The sequence below is a fragment of the Gorilla gorilla genome, chromosome X (assembly GCF_029281585.2).
Source record: "Gorilla gorilla gorilla isolate KB3781 chromosome X, NHGRI_mGorGor1-v2.1_pri, whole genome shotgun sequence".
In the NCBI taxonomy this organism is placed as follows: Eukaryota; Metazoa; Chordata; class Mammalia; order Primates; family Hominidae; genus Gorilla; species Gorilla gorilla.
Window position 1 is genome coordinate 34,575,781 of NC_073247.2, and position 24,634 is coordinate 34,600,414.

A 24,634-nucleotide genomic window follows, 5' to 3' on the forward strand; every position below is an offset into this window, starting at 1 on the left:
ATAATATTTAAAAAATTTTAATTACCTAAAATGAAGCAGATACCCTTAAAAGATTAATAACCATGAAACAGGTGATTCAGAAAGTACCTCTGCTGGGCCGGGCACGGTGGCTCACACGTGCAATCCCAGCACTTTGAGAGGCCGAGGCGGGTGGATTACCTGAGGTCAGGAGTTTGAGACCAGCCTGGCCAACATGGCAAAATGCCGTCTTTACTAAAAATACAAAAATTAGCTGGGTGTGGTGGCATGCGCCTGTAGTCCCAGCTACTCAGGAGGCTGAGGCAGGAGAATCACTTGAACCTGGGAGTTGGAAGTTGCAGTGAGCTGAGATTGTGCCACTGCACTCCAGCCTGGGTGACAGAGCGAGACTCCATCTCAAAAAAATAAAAGAAATTACCTCTGCTGGCCGGGCGTGGAGGCTCACGCCTGTAATCCCAGTACTTTGGGAGGCCAAGGTGGGTGGATCACTTGAGATCAGGAGTTTTGAGACCAGCCTGGCCAATATGGTAAAACCCCGTCTCTACTAAAAATAGAAAACTCAGCTGGTTGTGGTGACGCATGCCTGTAGCCTCAGCTACTTAGGAAGCTGAGGCAGGAGAATTGCTTGAACCTGGGAAGTGGAGGTTGCAGTGAGCCAAGATTGTGGCACTGCACTCCAGCCTGGGCGTTGCAGCGAGACTCAAAAAAAAAAAAGTATTCTGTTTTCACTACTCAAACTTGGGAGAGAATACTACACAAAAACAACAACAAAACACCAGAAAAACCAGAGACCATTCTCACAAAAAGATACAAAATACATACTAAAATGTAATAAATCCAGCAGTGTATTAAAAATAATGTGTATACAGGGATGTATTATAGGTTGAAAGAAAAAGTACCTTGGAGATGTGTTTGATACAGTTCAAAGTGATTTTTAAAAGCAAGATGGTGTAAAGGAAACAATGAGTACTAAGCGAAGAACTTTCAGAATCATTTTCAGTAATGAGACATTGGAGCACGGTAACATCTTGCCATAATGTGATAGGTGAGGTAAATATTTCATTTGGGTAAAATGGGTTATTGTGAGGTTGATGAAATAACTAGGATGCAATTCAGAGCGTGAGAAGCAATAATTTGCATTATATCAGAATTCATCACCTCTGTTCTCATTAAGGCCTAAAGAATGTCAGCTACTACTACAATTCTACAACATTGTTCTCTGGGGCTTAGCAAATGATACAAGTACTGGGAATGGAAGAGACTGAATGTAAGATAGTTTACCTCATGGAGAGATTGAATGTTATTCACAAAGTGTAAGATAGTCCACCTAGAAAATACATCCCAGAAACTGAAAAACTGCTAGGAGAGTTCAGTAAGGTGACAAAGTTCAAGATAAATATGCAAAATTATTTAATATTAGTTTCCTTATTCACCACACACACACACAAATCAAAATGTGATACATGTAAACTACCCAGGTATACATTTAACAGAAATACTCAAGATATGTATGAATAAAACACGTTTTGCTAAAGAAGAGATGGATTATAAGGAAAATATTATTGGATGGGATCAATGTACAGATGACTGTGCCATTTTTTTCTACAAATTCAATCTAATCCAGAAAGGCTTAAAAAAATTTCTTTTTTTTGAGACAGGGTCTCACTGTCGTACAAGACGAGGTAGAGCCCAGGAGTTTGAAACCAGCCTGGGCAACATAGGGAAACCCGGTCTCAAAAAAAAAAAAAAAAAAAAAATTGGCTGGGCGTTGTGGCGTGTGCCTGTAATCCCAGCAACTCAGAAGACTGAGGTGGGAGGATCGCTTGAACCCAGGAGACAGAGGTTGCAGTGAGCCCAGGTGGCGCCACTGCACTTCAGCCTCGGTGACAGAGCAAGACTCCGTGTCTCAAAAAAAAAAAAAAAAAAAAGGATGGGAGTGGTGCCTCGTGCCTGTAATCCCAGCACTTTGGGAGGCTGAGGAGGGTGGATGGCTTCAGGCCATGACTTCCAGACCAGCAGTGGCAACATGGCAAAACCCCATTTCAAAAAAAAAAAAAAAAAAGCCAGGCATGGTGACCCTGCCTGTAGTCCCAGCTACTCGGGAGGCTGAGGTGGGAGGATGGCTTGAGCCCGGGAGTGGCGCTTGCAGCGAGCCTAGATGGCGCCATTGCACTCCAGCCCAGCCTGAGTGACAGCAAGAACCTATCTCGAAAAATATTAAAAATATTTATAATCAATGTAGGCGAGGATATATTACCGTTATATCTATCAAGTTTTAAAATGTCTCACCTTTTGACCGAGAATTCATATCTGAGAATTAATCATAAATATTTGCTCTTGTTAATAAAGATATATGTAGACGGATGTTCATTCCAGCATTGTTTACTTATTTTATTTTATTCCTATGTTGCCCAGGCTGGTCTGGAACTCTTGGCTTCAAGTGATCGTCCCACCTCAGCCTCCCAAAGCATGGGGATTACAGGTGCGAGCCACCAGGGCTGGGCCCCAGCATTGTTTATTATAGCAACTATTGCAAGGCACCTAAATGTTAGTCAAAGGGAATGATTTAAAATATTTTGTGGTGAATTCATTCTATTATGAAATAAAGCTATGAGCTACCTTTGATTCAGCCTGGTTAAAATTAAAAAGTGAAAATACTGGTCCCAAAAATATTTCATGGGAATCCCTGAGAGGAAATAATTTTTGACTTAAGGTGATTTGAGAATTCAAAATGCAGTATTGATTATTGCTGACTCAACAAGAAGGAAGAGGAATGTAAAAGGAACATGCCCCACATCAGTATTAGCACTGAATCTGTTCGAATCACAACTTTATTTTCTCATACAGCCTCATAGGGAGAAATCTAACACTAACAAGTGATTTATGCCACTTCTATAGTAGTGAAATTATACGTTACAGTTAATCACTTTTGAGCTGGTGTGTCCATTACAGTTTATTTTCTTACAACACATGCTTTCTATCAAATATAAATTCCTTTTACTTTTTTTTTTTTTTTTGAAACGGAATCTCGGTCACCCAGGCTGGAGTGCAGTAGCGCGATCTTGGCTCACTGCAACCTCTGCCTCCTGGGTTCAAGTGATTCTTGTGCCTCAGTCTCCCGAGTAGCTGGGACTACAGGCAGGCACCACCACGCCCAGCTAATTTTTGTATTTTTAGTAGATATGGGATTTCACCATGTTGGCCAGGCTGGTCTCAAGCACCTGACCTCAGGTGATCTGCCTGCCTCTGCCCCCCAAAGTGCTGGGATTACAGGCGCGAGCCACTGTTCCTGGCCTAAATATAATTTCCTATTACAAGTGAATATTGAATAATATATTCTCCACAAGAAACATATAAAAAGACTTAGCAGGAGGCCAGGCGCGGTGGCTCACGCCTGTAATCCCAACACTTTGGGAGGCTGAGGCAGGCGGATCACCTGAGGTCAGGAGTTCGAGACCAGCAGGCCAACATGGTGAAACCCCGTCTCTACTAAAAATACAAAAATTAGCCTGGTGTGGTGGTGGGCACCTGTGATCCCAGCTACTCAGGAGGTTGAGGCAGGAGGATCGCTTGAACCTGGGAGGTGGAGGTTGCCGTGAGCCGAGATTGCGCCATTGCACTCCAGCTTGGGTGACAAGAGGGAAATTCCGTCCCCAAAAAAACAAAAAACAAAAAACAAAACAAAACTTAGCAGGAATCATAACTTTGAGTATTATACTCCAAAAGAGATAACAATAAATCCTTTAAAAATAATATGTATACTGGGATAGGGCCGGGTGCGGTGGCTCACGCCTGTAATCCCAGCACTTTGGGAGGCTGAGGCGGGCAGATCATGAGGTCGGGAGTTCGAGACAAGCCTTACCAACATAGTGAAACCCCATCTCTACTAAAAATACAAAAATTAGCCGGGTGTGGTGGTGTGCACCTGTAATCCCAGCTACTCAGGAGGCTGAGGCAGGAGAATCACTTGAATCTGGGAGGTGGAAGTTGCAGTGAGCAGAGATTGTGCCACTGCACTCTAGCCTGGGCAACAGAGAGAGACTCCATTTCAAGAAAAATAAAATAAATATAATAATAATAATATGTATACCGGGCTGGGCGTGGTGGCTCATGCCTGTAAACCCAGCACTTTGGGAGGCCAAAGTGGGTGGATCATTTGAGGTCAGGAGTTCGAGACCAGCCTGGCCAACATGATGAAACCCCATCTCTACTAAATACAAAAATTAGCCAGGCATGGTGACACATGCCTGTAGTCCCAGCTTGGGAGGCTGAGGCAGGAGAATTGCTTGAACCTGGGAGGTGGAAGTTGCAGTGAGCCAGGATCGCATCACTGCACTCCAGACTGGGTGACAGAGCGAGACTCCGTCTCAAAAAAAAAAAAGTATACCAAGAATGTCACAGTAGGAGCTTCAACAAGCCAAGAACACACTAGTGATAGTAAGATGCAGAATATGTATAGCTCAAACTTAAACAAGACCTTTGTCCATTGCAGAATCTCCTAAGTCATGATTTGTAATCATCTTCAACTTTCTCCAAAGGGTTGCACAATTACAACAAAACCAATTAGTCCAGTGGTTTGCATTCTCAAAAGCATAACCCAACAGTCTTTTGCTTGTCTCAAAGTTTCTCATCAAATATGACTCATGGCCTATTTTTCTTTTTTTCTTTTGAGACGGTGTCTTGCTCTTTCGCCCAGGCTGGAGTGCAGTGGCGCGATCTCAGCTCACTGCAAGCTCCGCCTCCCGGGTTCATGCCATTCTCCTGCTTCAGCCTTCCAAGTAGCTTCCAAGTAGCTTCCAAGTAGCTGGAAGCGCCTACAACCACGCCCGGCTAATTTTTTGTATTTTTAGTAGAGACGGGGTTTCACTGTGTTAGCCAGGATGATCTTGATCTCCTGACCTCTCCTGATCTGCCCGCCTCAGCCTCCCAGAGTGCTGGGATTACAGGCGCTCATGGCTTATTTTTCAAAAATTTTATTAGTCTTTTCAAAAGATCAATGCTATGGCTTGAATGTTCCTTCCAAAACTCATGTTGAAATTTAATCATTGTAACAGTGTTGAGAGGTGGGACCTTTAAGAGGTGATTAGGTCATGAGGGTTCTGCCCTCATAAATGGATTAATGCCTTCATCTCAAGCGTGGGTTGGTTATCACGAGAGTGGGCTCCATGCGGCAAGAAGACCCTCACTAGATGTCGACACCATGCTTTTGGACTTTCTAGCCTCCAGAACCATGAGCCAAATAAGTCTCTTTTCTTTATAAATTACCCAGACCGTGGTATTCTGTTGCAGCAACAGAAAACAAAGACAACCAGCTTTTGAATTTGTTAAAGCCTATCTATTGTACTTTTAACTTCACTGATTTCTTACCTTTCTCATTTCCTTTCTTCTACTTTATTTGGGTTTATCATGCTATTTTTTTTTGCAAGTACTTAACTCACTAATTTTATTTTATTTTTTTTCCCCCTACGACACAGGTCTCCCTGTTTTGCCCAGGCTGGAGTGCAGTGGCACAACCAAGGCTCACTGCAGCCTCAACCTCTCCAGACCCAGGTGATCCTCCCACCTCAGCCTCCCAAGTAGCTGGGACTACGGGTGCACGCCACCATGCCCGGCTAAGTTTTGTATTTCTTGTAGAGACGGGGTTTTGCCATGTTACCCAGGCTGGTCTCGAACTCTTGGGCTCAAGTGATCCACCCACCTTGGCTTCCCAAAGTGTTGGGATTACAGGCGGGAGCTGCTGCACCCAGCCCATTAATTTTCTTTTAGCCCTTTTTGTAGTATAAACATTTAAGGCTAAACGTTTCCCACTCGGTACTTCCTTAGTTGAGCAAATAAGATGTTATTTATTTAGGTATAATTTATATTCAATAAAATGCACAAATCTTGAATATTCATTTTGATGAGTTTTTTTTTTTTTTTTTTTTGAGACGGAGTCTTATTCTGTAACCCAGGCTGGAGTGCAGTGGCACGATATCGGCTCACCGCAACCTCCACCTCCCAGGTTCAAGCAATTCTCCTGCCTCAGCCTCCCGAGTAGCTGGGATTACAGTGCCTGCCACCACACCCGGCTATTTTTTTGTATATATTTAGTAGAGACGGGGTTTCACCATTTGGGCCAAGCTGGTCTTGAACTCCTGACCTTGTGATCCACCTGCCTCGGCCTCCCAAAGTGCTGGGATTACAGGCGTGAGCCACTGTGCCCGGCCGATGAGTTTTGATAATTGTATACACCCTTGTATCCTGCAGCCTAAACAAGATACAGAACATTTCCATCACCCCAGAGAATTCCCTTATCCTTCTACAATATGTCGTCTTTTGGCATCTGGCTTCTTCCACTTAAAATTTTTTTTTTTTTTTTTGAGACAGTCTGACTCTGTCACCTGGGCTGGAGTGCAGTGGTGCGATATTGGCTCACTGCAACCTCCGCCTCCCGGGTTCAAGTGATTCTTCTGCCTCAGCCTTCCAAGTAGCTGGGATTACGGACATATGCCTCCATGCCCAACAAATTTCTGTATTTTTAGTAGAGACGAAGTTTCACCATGCTGGCCAGGTTGGTCTTGGACTTCCGACCTCAGGTGATCTGCCCGCCTCGGCCTCCCAAAGTGCTGGGATTACAGGCATGAGCCACTGTGCTCGGCTGTATGTTTTAATTGCTTTAAGTAGATTCCTAGGAGTGAAATGTTGGGTTGTGTGGTAAGTCTATGTTAAACTTAGAAACTGCTAAACGTTTGCAAAGTGGCTGTGCTATTTTATTTTATTTTATTTTATTTTATTTTATTTGGGACGGAGTCTTGTTCTGTCACCCAGGCTGCAGTGCAGTGGCATGATCTCGGCTCACTGCAAACTCTGCCTCCCGGGTTCAAGCGATTCTCCTGCCTCAGCCTCCTGAGTAGCTGGAACTACAGGTGCCCGCCACCATGCCCAGCGAATTTTTGTATTTTTAGCAGAGGCGGGGTTTCACCGTGTTGACCAAGCTGGTCTCAAACTCCTGACCTCAAATGATCCACCCACCTCAGCCTCCCAAAGTGCTGGGATTACAGGCATGAGTTACCATGCCCAGCCAGGCTGTGCCATTTTATATTCCTATCAACAATAGAGCAGGGTTCCAGTTTCTCAATATCCTCTCTAATACTTGGTATTTTTTTTTATTACAGTTGCCCCCCTTACCTGCAGGGCATATATCCCAAGACCCTCAGTGAATCCCTGAAACAGTAGCTAGTACCAAATCCTATATATACTATATTTTTTGATCTGATAACCAAGATGGCTACTAGGTGATTAACGCGCAGATAGTATGTACAGCATGGATATGCTGCACAAGGGGATGGTTCACACCCTAGGCAAGACAGAGTGAGATGGCATGATATTTTATCATGCTATTCAGAACAGCACACAATTCGAAATTTATGAATTGCTTATTTCTGGAATTTTCAATTTAATATTTTCAGACTGGTTTACCACAGGTAACTGAAACCTTGGAGATAAGGGGGGATTACTGTATAACCCCCCCCTTTTTTTTTGAGACAGGGTCTCACTGTGTTGCCCGTGTTGGGGTGCAGTGCCACAATCTCGGGTCACTGCTACCTCCGCCTCCTGGGTTCAAGCAATTCTGCTTCAGCCTCCGGAGTAGCTGGGATTACAGTCGCCTGCCACCCCGCCTGGCTAATTTTTGTATTTTTAGTAGAGACGGGATTTCACCATGTTGGCCAGGCTGGTCTCGAACTCCTGACCTCAAGTGATCCGCCTGCCTTGGCCTCCCAAAGTGCTGGGATTACAGGTGTGAGCCACCATGCCAGGCCTGTATAACCCTTTTTTTTTTTTTTTTTTGCGACTGAGTCTCGCTCTGTCACCTAGGCTGGAGTGCAGTGGCGTGATCTTGGCTCACTGCAACCTCTGCCTCCCTGGTTCAAGCGATTCTCCTGCCTCAGCCTCCTGAGTAGCTGGGATTACAGGTGCCTGCCACTACGTCCAGCTAATTTTTTGTATTTTTAGTAGAAACAGGGTTTCACCGTGTTAGCCAGGATGGTCTCGATCTCCTGACCTCGTGATCTGCCCACCTCGGCCTCCCAAAGTGCTGGGATTACAGGCGTAAGCCACCACGCCCAGCCCTGTATAACCCTTTTAGTGGGTATATAGTGGTATCTTGTTGTGGTTTAAATTTGCATTTTCCTAATGACTAATGATGTTGAGCACTTTTCATGTGCTTCTTAGCATATAACTTCTGGAAGTTTTATAGTTTTGGTTCTATTGTAAGTTAATTTTTCAGTGGTGTGGGGTAAAGGTCTATGTTCATTTTAAAATTTTTATTTATTTTATTTTATTTTGTAGAGATGTGGTCTCACTATGTTGCTCAGGCTAATCTCAAACTCCTGGCCTCAAGTGATCCTCTCGTCTCAGCCTCTCAAACTGCTGGGATTACAGGTATGAGCCATCACACCCAGCCTAATTTTATTTTTAAATGGATGTCTAATTCTCCCAAAGCATTTGTTGAAAAGATTATTCTTTCCCCACTGGATTATCTTGGCATCTTTATTGAAAATCAGTTGACATAAGTATAAAAGTTAATTTCTTTAATTCTACTCTATTGATCTATATGCCACACTGTCTTGATTATTGTGACTTTACAGGGAGTTTTGAAATTGGAATTGGGTAACGTAAATCCTTCAGCTTTGTCTTCTTTTTTTGTTCAAAACTGTTTGGGCTATTTGAAATCCTTTGAATTCCCATATAACTTTTAGGATCTGCTTGTCAATTTCCCCCCCACCCCCCACAAAAAAACCCAAACCTTCTGGAATTTTGTTAGGGATCACACTAAATTTCTAGATCCAGTTTGGAGGGAAGTACCATCTTGACAATATTGATTCTTCTAATTCATAAACATGGGATGTCTTTTAGTAGAGACGGGTTTCACCAGGTTGGCCAGACTGGTCTCAAACTCTTGACCTCAGGTGATCTGCCCACCTCAGCCTCCAAAGTGCTGGGATTACAGGCATGAGTCACCGCTCCAGGTCATGAAATTTATTTCTTTATTTTTTTCCCAAGACAGAGGCTTGCTTTGTTGCCCAAGCTGGAGTGCTGTGGCGCAATCTTGGCTCACTGCAACCTCTGCCTCCCGGGTTCAAGCAATTCTCCTGCCTCAGTCTCCCGGGTAGCTGGGATTACAGGCGCCCACCACCGTGCCTGGCTAATTTTTGTATTTTTAGTAGAGATGGGGTTTCACCATGTTGGCCAGGCTGGTCTCGAGCTCCTCACCTCGTGATCCACCTGCCTCAGCCTCCCAAAGTGTTGGGATTACAGGCGTGAGCCACCACGCCTGGCCAAAATGTATTTCTTAAATAATAAGACTTGAAAGTTGAAATTACTCCCTGAACCATGGGCTGCAGAATGGATGCTGTGTTAGCAGGCATGAAAACAATATTAGGGCTGGGTGTGATGGCTCACACCTGTAATCTCAGCATTTTGGGAGGCTGAGGTGGGAGGTTCTCTTGAGTCCAGGAGTTTGAGACCAGCCTGGGCAATGTAGGGAGGCTCCATCTCCACAAAAAATTAAAAAATTAGCCAGGTGTGGTGACATGGGCCTGTAGTCCTAGCTACTCAGGAGCCTGAGGGGAGAGGATGGCTTGAACACAGGAGATTAAGGCTGTAATGAGCTGTAATTGTGCCACTGAACTCCAGCCTGGGTGACAGAGAGAGATGCTGTCTCAAAAAAAAAGATTAATCTTGTACATCTTCATCAGGGCTCTTGGGTGACTAGGTGCATTGTCAGTGAGCAGTAATATTTTGAAAGGGATTTTTTTTTTTTTTTGAGACAGAGTTTCGCTCTGTCACCCAGGCTGGAGTGCAGTGGCCCGATCTCGGCTCACTGCAACCTCTGCCTCCTGAGTTCAAACGATTCTCCTGCCTCAGCATCCTGAGTAGTTGGGACTACAGGTGCGCGCCATCATGCCGGGCTAATTTTTGTATTTTTAGTAGAGACAGGGTTTCACCATGTTGGCCAGGCTGGTCTCGAACTCCTGACCTCAGGTGATCCGCCCTCCTGGGCCTCCCAAAGTGCTGGGATTACAGGCATGAGCCACGGCGCCTGGCTGAAAGGGGTGTTTAAAAAATGAGCAATAGGTCTTGACATTGGGCTTAAAATATTCAGTAAACCATGCTGCTAATAGATGTGCTGTCATCCAGGTTTTGTGATTCCATTTATAAAGCACAGGCAGAGTAGATTTAGCACAATTCCTTAGGGCCCTAGGACTTTATTTTATTTTTTTTAGATAGGGTCTCACTCTGTTGCCCAGGCTGGAGTGCAGTGGCATAATCATACCTCACTGCGGCCTGAAACTCCTGGGCTCAGAGAATCTTCCTGCCTCAGCCTCCTGAGTAGCTAAGGCTACAGGCATGCTCCATCATGCCTAATTTTTTAAATTTTTTGTAGAATTGGAGTCTTGCTATGTTACCTGGGTTGGTCTCCAAACTCCTGGCCTCAAGGGATCCTTCTACCTTGGCCTCCCAAAGTGCTGGGCTTATAAGCATGAGCCACCACACCAGGCCCAGGCCTTAGGATTTTTGAAATGGCCAGAGTTTGGCTTCAAGTTAACGTCATCAGCTATTAATACATTAGCCCCTAGGACAAGAGAGTCAGCCTGTCCTTTGAAGCTTTGAAGCCAGGCATTGATGTCTCTCTAGCTATAAATGTCCTAGATGGTATCTTCTTCAAATAGAAGACTGTTTTGTCTACATTGAAAATAAATCTGTTGTTTAGTGTAGCCACCTTAATCAATTAGCTAGATCTTCTGGATAACTTGCTGCAGCTTCTAAATCAGCACTTGCTGGTTCACTTTGTACTTTTTTGTTATGGAGATGGCCTCTTTCCTTAATCCTCATAAACCAATCCCTGCTGGCTTCAAACTTTCCTTCTGCAGTTTCCTCACTTCTCTCAACCTTCATAGAATTGAATGGAGTTTGATTTAAGGAAATGCTGTAACTGGTTTGATCTTGTATCCAGACCACTCAAACTTTCTTCATATTAGCAGTAAGGCTGTTTTGCTTCTTATCATTCATGTGTTTGCTGGAGTAGCACTTTTAATTTCCTTCAAGAAGTTTTCCTTTGCATTCACAACTTGGCTGACTGTTTGGCACAGGAAGCTTAGCTTTTGGCCTGTCTTGACTCTCCACATGCCTTCCTCACTAAGCTTAATCATTTCTACCTTTTGATTTAAAGTGAGAGATACGTGACTCTACCTTTCACTTGAACATTTAGAGGCCATCGTTGGGTGATTAATTGGCCTATTTTCAATATTGTTGTGTTTCAGCAAATAAGGAGGCCCCAGGAGAGGGCGAGGGGTGGCCAGTGGGTGGAACGGTCAGAACACACATAACGTTTATGGGTACATAGACATGGTTCCTGGTGTTCCAAAACAATTACAGTAGTGACATCAAAAATCACTGATCACAGATCACCATAACAGATATAATAATAATGAAAAGACTTGGAATATTTTGAGAATTACCAAAAATGTGATCCAGAGACATTAAGTGAGCACACACTGTTAAAAACATTGGAACTGATAGACTTGCTTGACGCAGGGTGGCCACAAACCTTTCATTTGTAAAAAATGCAATATCTGCAAAGTGCAATAAAGCAAAGTATAATAAAATGATGTATTCTGCATAATTTAGATTTTCTATTGCTTGTTGAGTTAATTTTGGTAATTTGTATATTTTCAGGAATTTATTCATGTCATCTAAGTTTTCTAATGTGTGGGCATAATATTATTCATAGAATGCCTTTTAATCCTTTTATGTGAAGTGTAGGTAGTGCTGTAAGATTTTGTTCCTGATTTTGGTAATTTATGTCTTCTCTCTTCTTTGGTTGATTTGTTTGTTTTTCTGAGTCAGGGTCTCGCCCTGTCAGGGAGTGCAATGGCACGATCATAGCTCACTGCAGCTTCAAACTCCTGGGTTCAAGCAATTCTCCTGCCTCAGCCTCCCAAGCAGCTGGGACTATAAGTGTGTGCTGCCAAGCCAGGCCCTCTTCTCGATTTTTTTTTTTTTTTTTACATGGCAGAGTCTCGCTCTGTTGCCAGGCTGGAGTGCAGTGGCACGATCTTGGCTCACTGCAATCTCCGCCTCCTGGGTTCAAGCGATTCCCCTGCCTGGGCCTCCCGAGTAGCTGGGACTACAGGCGCCTGCCCCCCAATCGCCTGGCTAATTTTTTGTATTTTCAGTAGAGACGGAGTTTCACCGTGTTAGCCAGGATGATCTCCATCTCCTGACCTCGTGATCTGCCCGCCTCAGCCTCCCAACGTGCTGGGATTACAGGCGTGAGTCACCGTGCCCGGCCTTCTCGCTTTTTTATGTGGTAATCTAGCAAAGGTTTGTCAATTTTCTGGATCTTTTCAAATAACCAACGTTTCATTTATTTGATTTTCTCTATTTTTTTTTTCTGTTTTCTGTGTTTCAGTTCTCACCTTTATTACTTTATTACTTAACATTTTATTTATTATTCTTTATTACTTCTTTCTTATATTCACTTCTGGTGTAGTTTGCTCTTCTGTTTTCTAGTTTGTTAAAGTAGAAGTATAGGTTATTGATATGATGCCTTCTTTTCTGATACAGGCATTTAAAGATGTAAATTTCTCTCTAAGCACCACTTTCTCTGTATCCCATCCTATTTTTAAAATTAAACTTTTTTTTTTTTTTGAGATAGAGTCTCGCTCTGTCACCCAGGCTGGAGTGCAGTGGCTCAGTCTCGGCTCACTACAAGCTCCGCCTCCCGGGTTCATGCCATTCTCCTGCCTCAGCCTCTGGAGTAGCTGGGACTACAGGCGCCCGCCACCATGCCCGGCTAATTTTTGTATTTTTAGTAGAGACGGGGTTTCACCGTGTTAGCCAGGATGGTCTTGATCTCCTGACCTCGTGATCCGCCTGCCGTGGCCTCCCAAAGTGCTGGGATTACAGGCTTGAGCCACTGCTCCCGGCCCAGCAGAGATAATTTCTGAATCACTCCGCCAGGCGCGGTGGCTCATGCCTGTAATCCCAGCACATTGGAACGCCGAGGCAGGCGAATCACGAGGTCAAGAGATCGAGACCATCCTGGCTAACACGGTGAAACCCCGTCTCTACCAAAAATACAAAAAATTAGCCAAGCGTGGGGGCGGGCGACTGTAGTCCCAGCTGCTCGGGAGGCTGAGGCAGGAGAATCGCTTTAAGCCAGGGGGGCAGAGGTTGCAGTGAGCTGAGATCTCGCCACTGCACTCCAGCCTGGACAACAGAGCGAGACTCCGTCTCAAATAAATAAATAAATAGTGCCGGGCGCGGTGGCTCACGCCTGTAATCCCAGCACTTTGGGAGGTCGAGGCGGGCGGATCACGAGGTCAGGAGATCGAGACCATCCTGGCTAACACGGTGAAACCCCGTCTCTACTAACAATACAAAAAATTAGCCGGGCGTGTAGGCAGGCACCTGTAGTCCCAGCTACTCGGGAGGCTGAGGCGGGAGAATGGCGTGAACCCGGGAGGCGGAGCTTGCAGTGAGCCGAGATCGCACCACTGCACTCCAGCCTGGGCGAAAGAGCGAGACTCCGTCTAAAATAAACAAACAAACACAAATAAACAAATGTTTTAAAGGAGATAATTGTGGACTCACATGCTGTCCTAAGAAATCATATACAGCAGGCATCCCCAGCCCCGGAGTGGCGGACCTTTACCGGTCCTTGGCCTGTTAGGAACCCAGCCGCACAGCAGGAGGCGAACGAGCATTAGATTCTCATAGAAGGGAGAACTCTCCGCATGCGAGGAATCGAGGTTGCACACTCCTTATGAGAATCTAACTAATGCCTGATGATCTGAGGTGGAATAGTTTCATCCTGAAACCACACCCACCCCCTATCTGTGAAAAATTTTCTTCCACAAGACAGGTCCCTGGGGCCAAAAAGGTTGGGTATCGCTCATAAGGAGTGATCCCATGTACCTTCTACACAGTGTCCACCAGTGGTAACATCTTACAAAACTGTAATACCATAGCACAACCAGGATGCTAACATTGATACAGTCAGGATACAGGACTGTTGCATCACCAAGGGTCCCTCATGTTGTCCTCATGTAGCCACGTCTGCTTTCTTCCTACCTCACTCCTAGCAACCGCTATTCAGTTCTCCATTTCTATAATTTTGTCATTTCAAGAATGTTATATAAATTGAACTATACTTTGGGATTGGCTTTTTTTTTTTTCACTCAGCATAGTTCTCTGAAGAATCATTCAAATTGTTGTGTGTATCAATAGTTTAATAGTTTGTTCTTTTTTTTTTTTTGAAATAGGGTCTTGCTCTGACCCCCAGGCTGGAGTGCAGTGGTACAATCTCGGCTTACCGCGGCCTCTACCTCTGGGACTCAAGCGGTCCTTCCACCTCAGCCCCCCAGAGTAGCTGGAACTATAGGCACATGCCACTGCGCCCGGTTAATTTTTTGTAAGTTTTGTAGGGGTGGGGTCTTGCCATGTTGCCCAGGCTTGTCCCTTTTTTTTTTTTTTCCTGAATAGTATTCTGGATGTACTATAGTTTGTTTAACGATTCACCTATTGGAGGACCTCTGGGTTGTTTCCATTTATTGCCTGTTACAATGAAGCTGCGGTATTCAGCTTAATTAAGCAAGATTAAATACATGTATAAAAAAGTAAAGCTGCTATAAATATTCATATACAGGTCTTTGAACTTAAATTTTCAGTTCTCCTGAATAAATGTCAAGCAGTACAATTCCTGGGTTGTGTGGTAGTTTTAGCATTTATTTGTTTATTCCTGGTAACTCACAGAAAAGGTAGTTTTAGTTTTTAAACGTGTTTAGTTTTTAAAGAAACTGCCAAACTGTTTTCCAGAGTGGCTGTACTTTTTAACATTCCCACCAGCCATCACTACCTTTTATTTTGGCCACTCTGATAGGTGTGCAGGTGTGCAGTGATATCTCATTGTGGTTTTAACTTGCTATGCTATCTCTGTAATGGCTATGATATTGAATGTCTTTTCATGGGCTTATTTGCCATCTGTATATCCTTTTTGATGAAATGACTGTTCATGTCCTTTCCTCATTTTGTAATTGGATTATTTACTTTTTTACTGTTGAGTTTTGAGATCCTAATTATTTGTCAAATATGTGGTTTGCAAATATTTCCTTCCAGTCTGTAGACTGATTTTTTATTCTCTAAACAGGTTCTATTACAGCAAAATTTTACATTTCGATGAAGTTCAACTTACCCACTTTTCCTTGTATGATACTATGGGTGTTAAATTTAAGAACACTTAGCCTGGCTCTAGATCCTGAAGATTTTCTAGTTTTCTTTTCCCTGAAGTTTTATAGTTTTATGTTTTACATTTAAGACCATGACCCATTTTGAGTTAGTTTTTGTATAAGGTGTGCAGTTAGGTGGAGTCTCATTTTTGCCTATGAATGTATAATTTCTGTAGCACCAGTTATTGAAAAGGCTTTTTGTTAAAAATCAGTTGAGTATATTCATGTGAGCCTGTTTCTGGGTTCTCTAATCTGTTCCATTGATCTGTGTCTGTCCCTTTGCCAGTATCACACAATCTGGATTACTGTATAATAAAGCATGAAATCAGGTTGACTTATTCTTTCCCCTTTATTCATTTTTTTTCAAAATTAATTTAGCTAATCTAGTTCCTTTTTCTTTCCATGTAAATTTTAGAATATGCTTGTCGGTATCAATAGAAAAATCTTGCTGGGATTTTGATAGGAATTGTATTATACCTGTATATCAATTTGAAGAAAATTGACATATTTTCTATGTTGAGTTTTCCAATCCATGGAAATATCTCTCCATTTGTTTAGATCTTCTTTTATTTATTTCTTTTATTTATTTTTTTGAGACAGAGTCTTGTTCTGTTGCCAGGCTGGAGTGCAGTGGCATGTTCTTGGCTCACTGTAACCTCTGCCTCCCGGGTTCAAGTGATTCTCCTGCCTCAGCCTCCCGAGTAGCTGGGACTACAGGTGCACACCAGCATGCCCAGCTAATTTTTGTATTTTTAGTAGAGACGGGGTTTCACCATGTTGGCCAGGATGATCTTAATCTCTTGACCTCGTGATCCACCTGCCTCGGCCTCCCAAAGTGCTGGGATTACAGGCGTGACATGCCACCAAGCCCAACCTCTTTTATTTTTTTAATCGGTGTTTTGTAGTTTTCAGCATATAAGTCCTATACATGATTTGTCAGATTTATACCTGTTTTATTTTTTTGAGCAATTATAAATGATAATCTTCTCTTCTCTCCTCTTCTTCTTTTTTTGTTTTTTGTTTGAGAGACAGGCCCTCATTCTGGTGCCCAAGCTGGAGAGCAGTGCTGTGATCTCAGCTCACTGCAACCTCCACATCCCAGGTTCAAGTGATTCTCCTGCCTCAGCCTCCCAAGTAGCTGGGATTACTGGCGCCCACCAGCATGCCTGGCTAATTTTTGTATTTTTAGTAGAGGCAGGGTTTCACCATCTTGGCCAGGCTGGTCTCGAACTCCTGACCTCAAGTGATCCACCTGCCTCGGCCTCCCAAAGTGCTGGAATTACAGGTGTGAGCCACCGTGCCCAGCCGAGGTATTGTACTTTAAATCTTGTTGTCCATGTGTTCATTGCTAATATATAGTAATGCAATTGATTTTGTATGTTTATATTATATCCTGTGACCTTGCTGGACTCACTTATTAGTTCTAGGAGTTCTTTTGTGGATTTTCTACATAGATAATTATGTCATCTGTAAATAAGGACAGTTTTATTTCTTTCCTATTAAGATGGCTTTTATTTCCTTTTTTTTCTTTTTAATCTTGCTGCATTGGCTAGAATGTCCAGTATTATGTTGAAGAAGGTAATGAGAGGGGACATCCTTGCTTTGCTCCTGTTCTCAGGGGTAAAGCATTCAGCCTTTCACCAGTAAATATAATGTTAGCTACAAGTTTTCTTGTAGATATCCTTTATCAAGTTGAAGAAGTTACCCTCTGTTCCTAGTTTTCAGAGAATTTTTATCAGGAATGGGTGTTGAATTTTGTCAAATGCCTTTTCTGCATCAATCGATATGATTATGTGATCTTTCTTCTTTAGCTTGTTAATGTGGTGGCTTACTTTGACTGATTTTTGAATATTGAGCCAAATTTTCATCCATGGAAAAAACCTTACTTAGTTATGGTATATGAGCCTTTTTTTTTTCTTTCTGTCTTTCTTTTTTTTTGAGATGGAGTCTCACTCTTTTTGCCCAGGCTGGAGTGCAATGGTGCAATCTCAGCTCACTACAACCTCTGCCTCTGGGGTTCAAGCTCCTGCCTCAGCCTCCCAACTAGCTGGGATTACAGGCATGTGCCACCATGCCTGGCTCATTTTTTGTATTTAGTAGAGATGGGGTTTCACCATGGTCAAGCTGGTCTCGAACTCCTGACCTCAGGTTATCCACCCACCTTGGCCTCCTAAAGTGCTGGGATTACAGGCATGAGCCACCATGCCCGGCCGGTGTGTAATTCTTTAAAAAAGAAAAATTTATTGTGGTAAAATACACATAACATAAAATGTCCAATTTTAGCCATGTAAAGTGTACAATATGACATTAAGTACTTTCACAATGTTGTACAACCATTACCACCATCTAATTCCAGCACATTTTCATCACCCCAAAAAGAAACCCTAGACTCATTGAGTAGTCACTCCTCATTCTCATTCCCCTCAGCCCTTGGCAACCACTAATCTGCTTTCTGTTTATATGGATTTGCCTGCCAACTCTGGATAATTCATATAAATGGAATCATACAATATGTGGTCTTTTGTGTCTGGTTTCTTTCACTTAGCATAATGTTTTCAAGGTTCATCTATGTTGTAGCATGTGTGAGTACATCATTCCTTTTTGCAATTGAATAATATGCCATATTTTGTTTATTTATTCATCTGTTGTTGAACATTTGGGTCGTTTCCATGTTTTGACTATTGTGAATAGTGGTGCAATGAACATTCCTATACAAGTTTTTGTTTGAACACCTGTTTTCAATTCTTTTGGGTATACACCTAGAAGCAAAATTGCTGGGTCGTGGTAATTATATGTTTTAACTTTTTAAGAAACTTCCAAAGTATTTTCCAAAGCTGCTACAGCATTTTACATGGGATTTTTTTTTTCCCAGGCTGGAGTGCAGTGGCGTGATCTCGGCTTATTGCAACCTCCGCCTCCTGGGTTCAAGTGATTCTCCTCCCTCAGCCTCCCAAGTAGCCGGGATTATAGGCATGTACCACCACGCCTGGCTAATTTTTGTATTTTTTTTAGAGATGGGGTTTTGCCTTGTTAGCCAGGCTGGTCTCAAACTCCTGACCTCAGGTGATCTGCCTGCCTCAGCCTCTCAAAGTGCTGGGATTACAGGCGTGAGCGCCCAGCCTCTTACATGGGATTTTTAAGAGTAAGAATTCAATTTCTTTAAGATATATAGGACTATTCAAATTATGTATTTCATATTGGGTGCATTATTAGTTTGTGTCTTTAGGTGAATTGCTGCGCTTCATCTTAGTTGTCAAATTTTTGGCCAAGTGCAGTGGCTAACACCTGTAAATCCCAGAATTTAGGGAGGCAGAGGCAGGAGGATAGCTTAGCCTAGGAGTTCGAGACCTGCCTGGGCAATATAGCGAGACCCTGTTCTCCACAAAAAGGGGGAAAAAAAGACAAATTTTTTCTGTGTAGAATTGTTTGTGGTATTCCCTTATCCTTTGATGTCTACAAGGTCTCCGGTGATATCCCCTGTTCCATTCCTGATATTGGTAGTTTATGTCCTTCCTCTCTCTCTCAACTATCTTGCTAGAGGTTTGTCAATTTTATTGGTCTTTTCCCAAGAACCCAGCTTTTTGTTCTGTTGACTTTTCTCTCTTTTTTTTTCTGATCTTATCTTTATTATTTCCTCCTTTCTGCTTTATTTGGGTTTATGTTACTCTTATTTTCCTAGGCTCTTCTATTGGGAGCTTAGATTATTGCTTTGAGATATTTCTTCCCCTCTTAATACTGCTTCAGCTAATGTTCTACAAATAATTGATAATGTATTTTCACTTTCATGCAGTTCACTGTATTCATTTTTATTTTGATAAAGGTGATTAATTTTTCTTTCCAGTTTTCCCAAAATATGTAATGTGTTTACCTTTTAATCTGTGATAAAAAACATATGACATAAACATTTGCTATTTTAATCATTTTTGAGTATACAGTTCAGTAGTTCTAAATACATCCAGCTTGTTGCTGTGAAACAGATCTCCAGAACTTTTTCATCTTGCGGATCTGAAACTCTACACCTACTAAACAACTCACCCTTCTCCCTTCCTCTTAGCCCCTGGGAACCACCATTCTGCTTTTTATTTCTATGAATTTGACTAATTTAGATACCTTATTTAAGTAGAACCATACAGTATTTATCTTTTTGAATTTACTGTGTTTTAAAAGTTTCCCTTGAAATTCCCTCTTTGACTCGTGGATTATTTAGAAGTGTGTTTAGTTCCCATATGTTTAGAGATTTTGATTTCTAGTTTGATTCCATTGTGGTCACAGTACCACACACTCTGTATGATTCCAGTTCTTTTAAATTTATTGAGGCTTGTTTTATACCTATTGATATGCTCTATCTTGGAGAATGTTTCATGTCTACTTGAAAAGAATGTGTATTCTGAACTGGATGAGTGGAATGTTCTAAAATTGTTAGTTAGATGGAGTTAGTTGATAGTAGTATTCATTTTTTATTCCTGTTGTAACAAGTTGCTACAAACTTAGTGGCTTAAAACAACACATATTTGTTATCGTATAGTTCTGGAGGTCAGAAGTTTGCAATAGGTCTCACTGGGTGAGGGGAAGATGTTGACAAGGCTGCATTCTTTTCTGGGTGCTCTAGGGGATTTTCTTGCAATTTCAGCTTCTACAAGCTGCCCCGAATTCCTTGGCTTATGGTCTCCTTCCATCTTCAAAGTCAGCAATAGGTTGCTTATGTCGTTCTCACATTACATCACTCCGACATTCACTCTTCTGCCTCCCTCTTTCACTTCTAAGGACCCTTGTGATGACATTGGGCCCACCCAGATAATCCAGGACAATCCTTCCGCCTTGAGATCTTTAACTTAATCACATCTGCAAAGTCTCTTTTATCATGTAAGATAACGTACTCACAGGTTCTGGAGATTAGGATGTGGATATTTTGGAGGGACTATGTCTACTACAATAGTGTTGTTCAAATTTTCTCTCTATGCCAGGCACAGTGTTACATGCCTGTAGTCCCAGCTACTCCGGACGCTGAAGCGGGAGGATCACTTGAGTCCAGGAGTTTCAGACCAGCCTGGGCAACATATTGAAACTCTGTCTTTTTAAAAAAACTTTTAAAAAAAGTTTTCTTCTTAAACAAAAAGTTTTCTTTTCACTCTGTTATCAAGAATGAGGTATTGTAATCTTTGCCTATTATTGCTGATTGTCTCTTTCTCCTTTGAATTCTTTCACTTTTTGCTTCATGTATTCTGAGGCTCTCATTAGGTATATATCAGTGTATAATTGTTATATCTTCCTGATGTATTGAACCTTTTATCATCATGAAATGTACCTCTTTGTCTCTAGTAATATTTCTTATCTTAAAGACCATTTTGTCTGATTTTGCTGTATACACGGTCTCAGCCAGGAATGTGCTTGCTGCAACCACAATGGCAACCCCAGACTAAGAGAGATGTATATCATCCCCTCCCACCCTTTGCTGAGATCGTCACTTCCTCTGACTGTGCTACTGTGCATGGACATTACCCACTGGTCCCAAGTGAGTGAGACCACTTTGACTATGGCAGCAAAGCTGCCAACCTCACAGCCAACCCAGCCTTAGCAGAACTTTCACGCTAAGGGAGCTGGAATCTGGGAGAGGCCCCAGGGAAGAACACTGCAGACTCCCACTCTTCTTGCACAAAGTTCAGCAATTTTTCAGGCATGACCACTTCTCAGATCATTGTACAATTGTTTTTGTCAATTTTGTCCATCTTTATAGTTACTTTTCTGGAAGAGGATTTGTCTTCCATCTTCACTGGAAGTCCTGCCTCTACTACAGTGTTGTTTTTAAAATAGATTTCTTTTTCCAGATTAAGGACATTTCCTTTTAATTCTAATTCTCTTAGTTTTTTCATTTAAATAATAATAATTATTATTATTGAGACTAAATTTTGCTCTTGTTGCCCAGGCTGGAGTGCTATGGCACGGTCTCGACTCACTGCAACCTCTGCCTCCCGGGTTTAAGTGATTCTCCCGCATCAGCCTCCTGAGTAGCTGGTATTACAGGCACCCATCACCATGCCTGGCTAATTTTCTGTATTTTTAGTAGAGACAGGGTTTCACCATGTTGGCCAGGCTAGTCTCGAACTTCTGACCTCAGGTGATCCGTCCACTTTGGCTTCCCAAAGTGCTGGGATTACAGGCGTGAGCCACTGTGCCCGGCCTTAATTATTATTATTTTTTGAGACAGGGTCTCACTCTGTCACCCAGGCTGGAGTGCAATGGCACAATCTTGGCTCACCGCGTGAGCCACTGTGCCCGGCCTTAATTATTATTATTTTTTGAGACAGGGTCTCACTCTGTCACCCAGGCTGGAGTGCAATGGCACAATCTTGGCTCACCGCAACCTTCACCTCCCAGGTTCAAGTGATTCTTGTGCCTCAGCCTCCCGAGTAGCTGGGACTGCAGGCGTGTGCCACCACACCCAGATAATTTTTGTATTTTTAGTAGAGACAGGGTTTCACCATGTTGGCCAGGCTGGTCTTGAACTCCTAACCTCAAGGTGATCCGCCCACCTTGGCCTCCCAAAATACTGGGATTACAGGCATGAGCCACCGTGCCCGGCCTGTTTTGTTTTAAATAATGAGTGTTTGTCTCTTCTTTATCTCACGAAATGATTATATTTTCCCTTTAATCTGTAAAATATTTTGCTAGATTTTCCGGTGTTGAACCCTTCTTCATGCATTCCTCATAAAATTCTACTTAGTCACAACACATTACTTTTTATTTTTATTTATTTATTTTTTGAGACAGGGTCTTGCTCTGTCACCCAGGCTGTAGTGCAGTGGCACAATCTCGGCTCACTGCGACCTCCACCTCCCAGGCTCAAGCGATCCTTCCACCTCAGCCTCCCAAGTAGCTGGGACTAGAGGTGTGCGCCACAACAGCTGGCTAATTTTAAAAAATGTTTTGTAGAGAGGTCTCACTATGTTGCCCAGGCTGGTCTTGAACTCCTGGGCTCAAGAGATCCACCTACCTCAGGCTTCCAAACTGTTGGGATTATAGGCGTGAGCCACTGTGCCTGGCATATTATTTTTATTAGAGATGAGGTCTGCTAAAATTTGGTTTGTAACTGTTTTTTTTTTTTTTTTTTTAATCAGAGTTGGGGTCTTGCTATGTTGCAATGGCTGGTCTCAAACTCCTGGGCTTAGGAGATCCTCCTGCCTCAGCCTCCAGTTAGCTGGGACTACAGGCACGCACCACTGCATCCGGCTTGTTATTTTATTTAGAAGTTTTGCATGCATGTTAATAAGTGAGATTGGTCTAAAACATTATTTTTTAACACAGTTTTGTGAATTTGATATTAAGTTTGTATTAGCTCGTAATATGGGCTGAGTAAATTTCCCACTCTTTCTGTTTTCTGAAATATGTTATTTCAGAATTATTTAATATAGAGAGATTATCTTTCCTTTGAAGGTTTGGTAAGACTTTTTAGTAAAACTGTGTGGGCTTGATATTTCTTATCGTGAGAGATACTTGATTATCAGTTCCTATTTTGGTAATCTGTATTTTTCTTGAAATCTTTCCATGGTATCTTGGTTTTCAAATGTCCTGGGACAAGGTTGTTCACAGTGTTCTCATATGTTATTAAAAATCTCTACTGTTATCATTTGTTATATTTCCTTTCTGTTCCTATTATTGTTTATTTTCTCTCTTCTCACTCCTTTCTGATGATCAGACTTGCTGGAATTTTTTCCTTTTTCTTTTTTAAATTAGAGATGGTGTCTCACTCTGTCGCCTAGTCTAGGGTACAGTGGCAGGATCATAACTCACTGTAGCCTTGAACTCCTGAGCTCAAGTGATCCTCCTGCCTCAGGATCCTGAGTAACTGGGTTTATAGGCGACAGCCACTGTGCCCAACAATTTTTTCTATTTTAGTAGTTTTGTCAGAGAACAAGATTTTGGTTGCACTGATTGCCTTTTTCTTTCCTTTCTGTCATTAATTTCTGCTCTTATAGACTTTATACCCATCTTTCTACTTCTTTGGGGTTTACTTTTTTCAGTCTAAGATCCTGAATTGAATATATAACTCACTTATTTTCAGTCTTTTCTATTTTTCTTTTCTTTTTTTTTTTTTTTGAGACGGAGTTTCGCTCTTGTTGCCCAGGCTGGAGTGCAATGGTGTGATCTCCACTCACCGTAACCTCCGCCTCCCGGGTTCAAGCAATTCTCCTGCCTCAGCCTCCTGAGTAGCTGAGATTACAGGCATGCGCCACCACACCCGGCTAAGTTTTGTATTTTCAGTAGAGATGGGGTTTCTCCATGTTGGTCAAGCTGGTCTCGAACTTCTGACCTCAAGTGATCCTCCCGCCTCGGCCTCCCAAAGTGCTGGAATAACAGGCGTGAGCCACTGCGCCCGGCCCCTATTTTTGTTTTCACAACTTTTTTTTTTTTTTTTTAAATCAAGCCCCTTCCCCAGGAACCAGTGGGTTCAACATCCAGCCACAACAGGAACAGCCACTGGGCCTTGTCCTGTTCCTTGAGGCTTGAGGGATTATTTATTTTTGTTATTTTATTTATTTATTTTTATTTTATTTTTTGAGATGGAGTTTCACTCTTGTTGCCCAGGCTGGAGTGCAGTGGCGCGACCTCGGCTCCCTGCAACCTCTGCCTCCCGGGTTCAAGTGATTCTCCTCCCTCAGCCTCCCAAGTAGCTGGGATTACAGGCACCTGCCATCATTCCTTGCTAATTTTTGTTATTTTTAGTAGAGATGAGGTTTCACCATGTTGGCCAGGCTGGTCTCAAACTCCTGACCTCAAGTATCTGCCAGCCTCAGCCTCCCAAAGTGCTGGGATTACAGGCATGAGCCACCACGCCCAGCCCTTATTTGTATTTTTTTGAGACAGAGTCTTCCTCCGTCGCCCAGGGTGGAGTGCAGTGGCATGATCTCGGCTCACTGCAACCTCCACCTCCTGGGTTCAAGTGATGCTTTTATTTTTTTATTTTATTAATATTATTTTTTTGAGACGGAGTCTCACTCCATCGCCAGGCTGGAGTGCAGTGGCATGATCTCGGCTCACTGCAACCTCCGCCTCCCAGGTTCGAGCGATTCTCCTGCCTCAGCCTCCCGAGTACCTGGGACTACAGGTGTGCACCACCACGCCCGGCTAATTTTTGTGTTTTTAGTAGAGATGGGGTTTCATCAGATTGGCCGGGATGGTCTTGAACTCCTGACCTCATGATCCGCCCGCCTCAGCCTCCCAAAGTGTTGGGATTACAGGCGTGAGCCACTGCGTCTGGCCTGGGTTGAAGCGATTCTTCTGCCTCAGCCTCCCAAGTAGCTAAGATTGCAGGTGTGTGCCACTATGCCCAGCTAATTTTTGTATTTTTGTATTTTTTTTTTCTGAGATGGAGTCTCGCTCTTGTC

The 24,634-nt window shown here is 42.8% G+C and overlaps 1 long non-coding RNA gene across 1 annotated transcript; it reads left to right on the forward strand.

The window, feature by feature from the left end:
- Nucleotides 1-4,990: 4,990 nt before the first annotated feature.
- LOC134757900 (uncharacterized) lies at nt 4,991-14,762 on the forward strand. Its single transcript, XR_010132483.1, has 3 exons — nt 4,991-5,529; nt 8,308-8,400; nt 14,289-14,762. It is a non-coding gene; the product is annotated as an uncharacterized lncRNA (long non-coding RNA).
- The last annotated feature ends 9,872 nt before the right edge of the window (nt 14,763-24,634 follow it).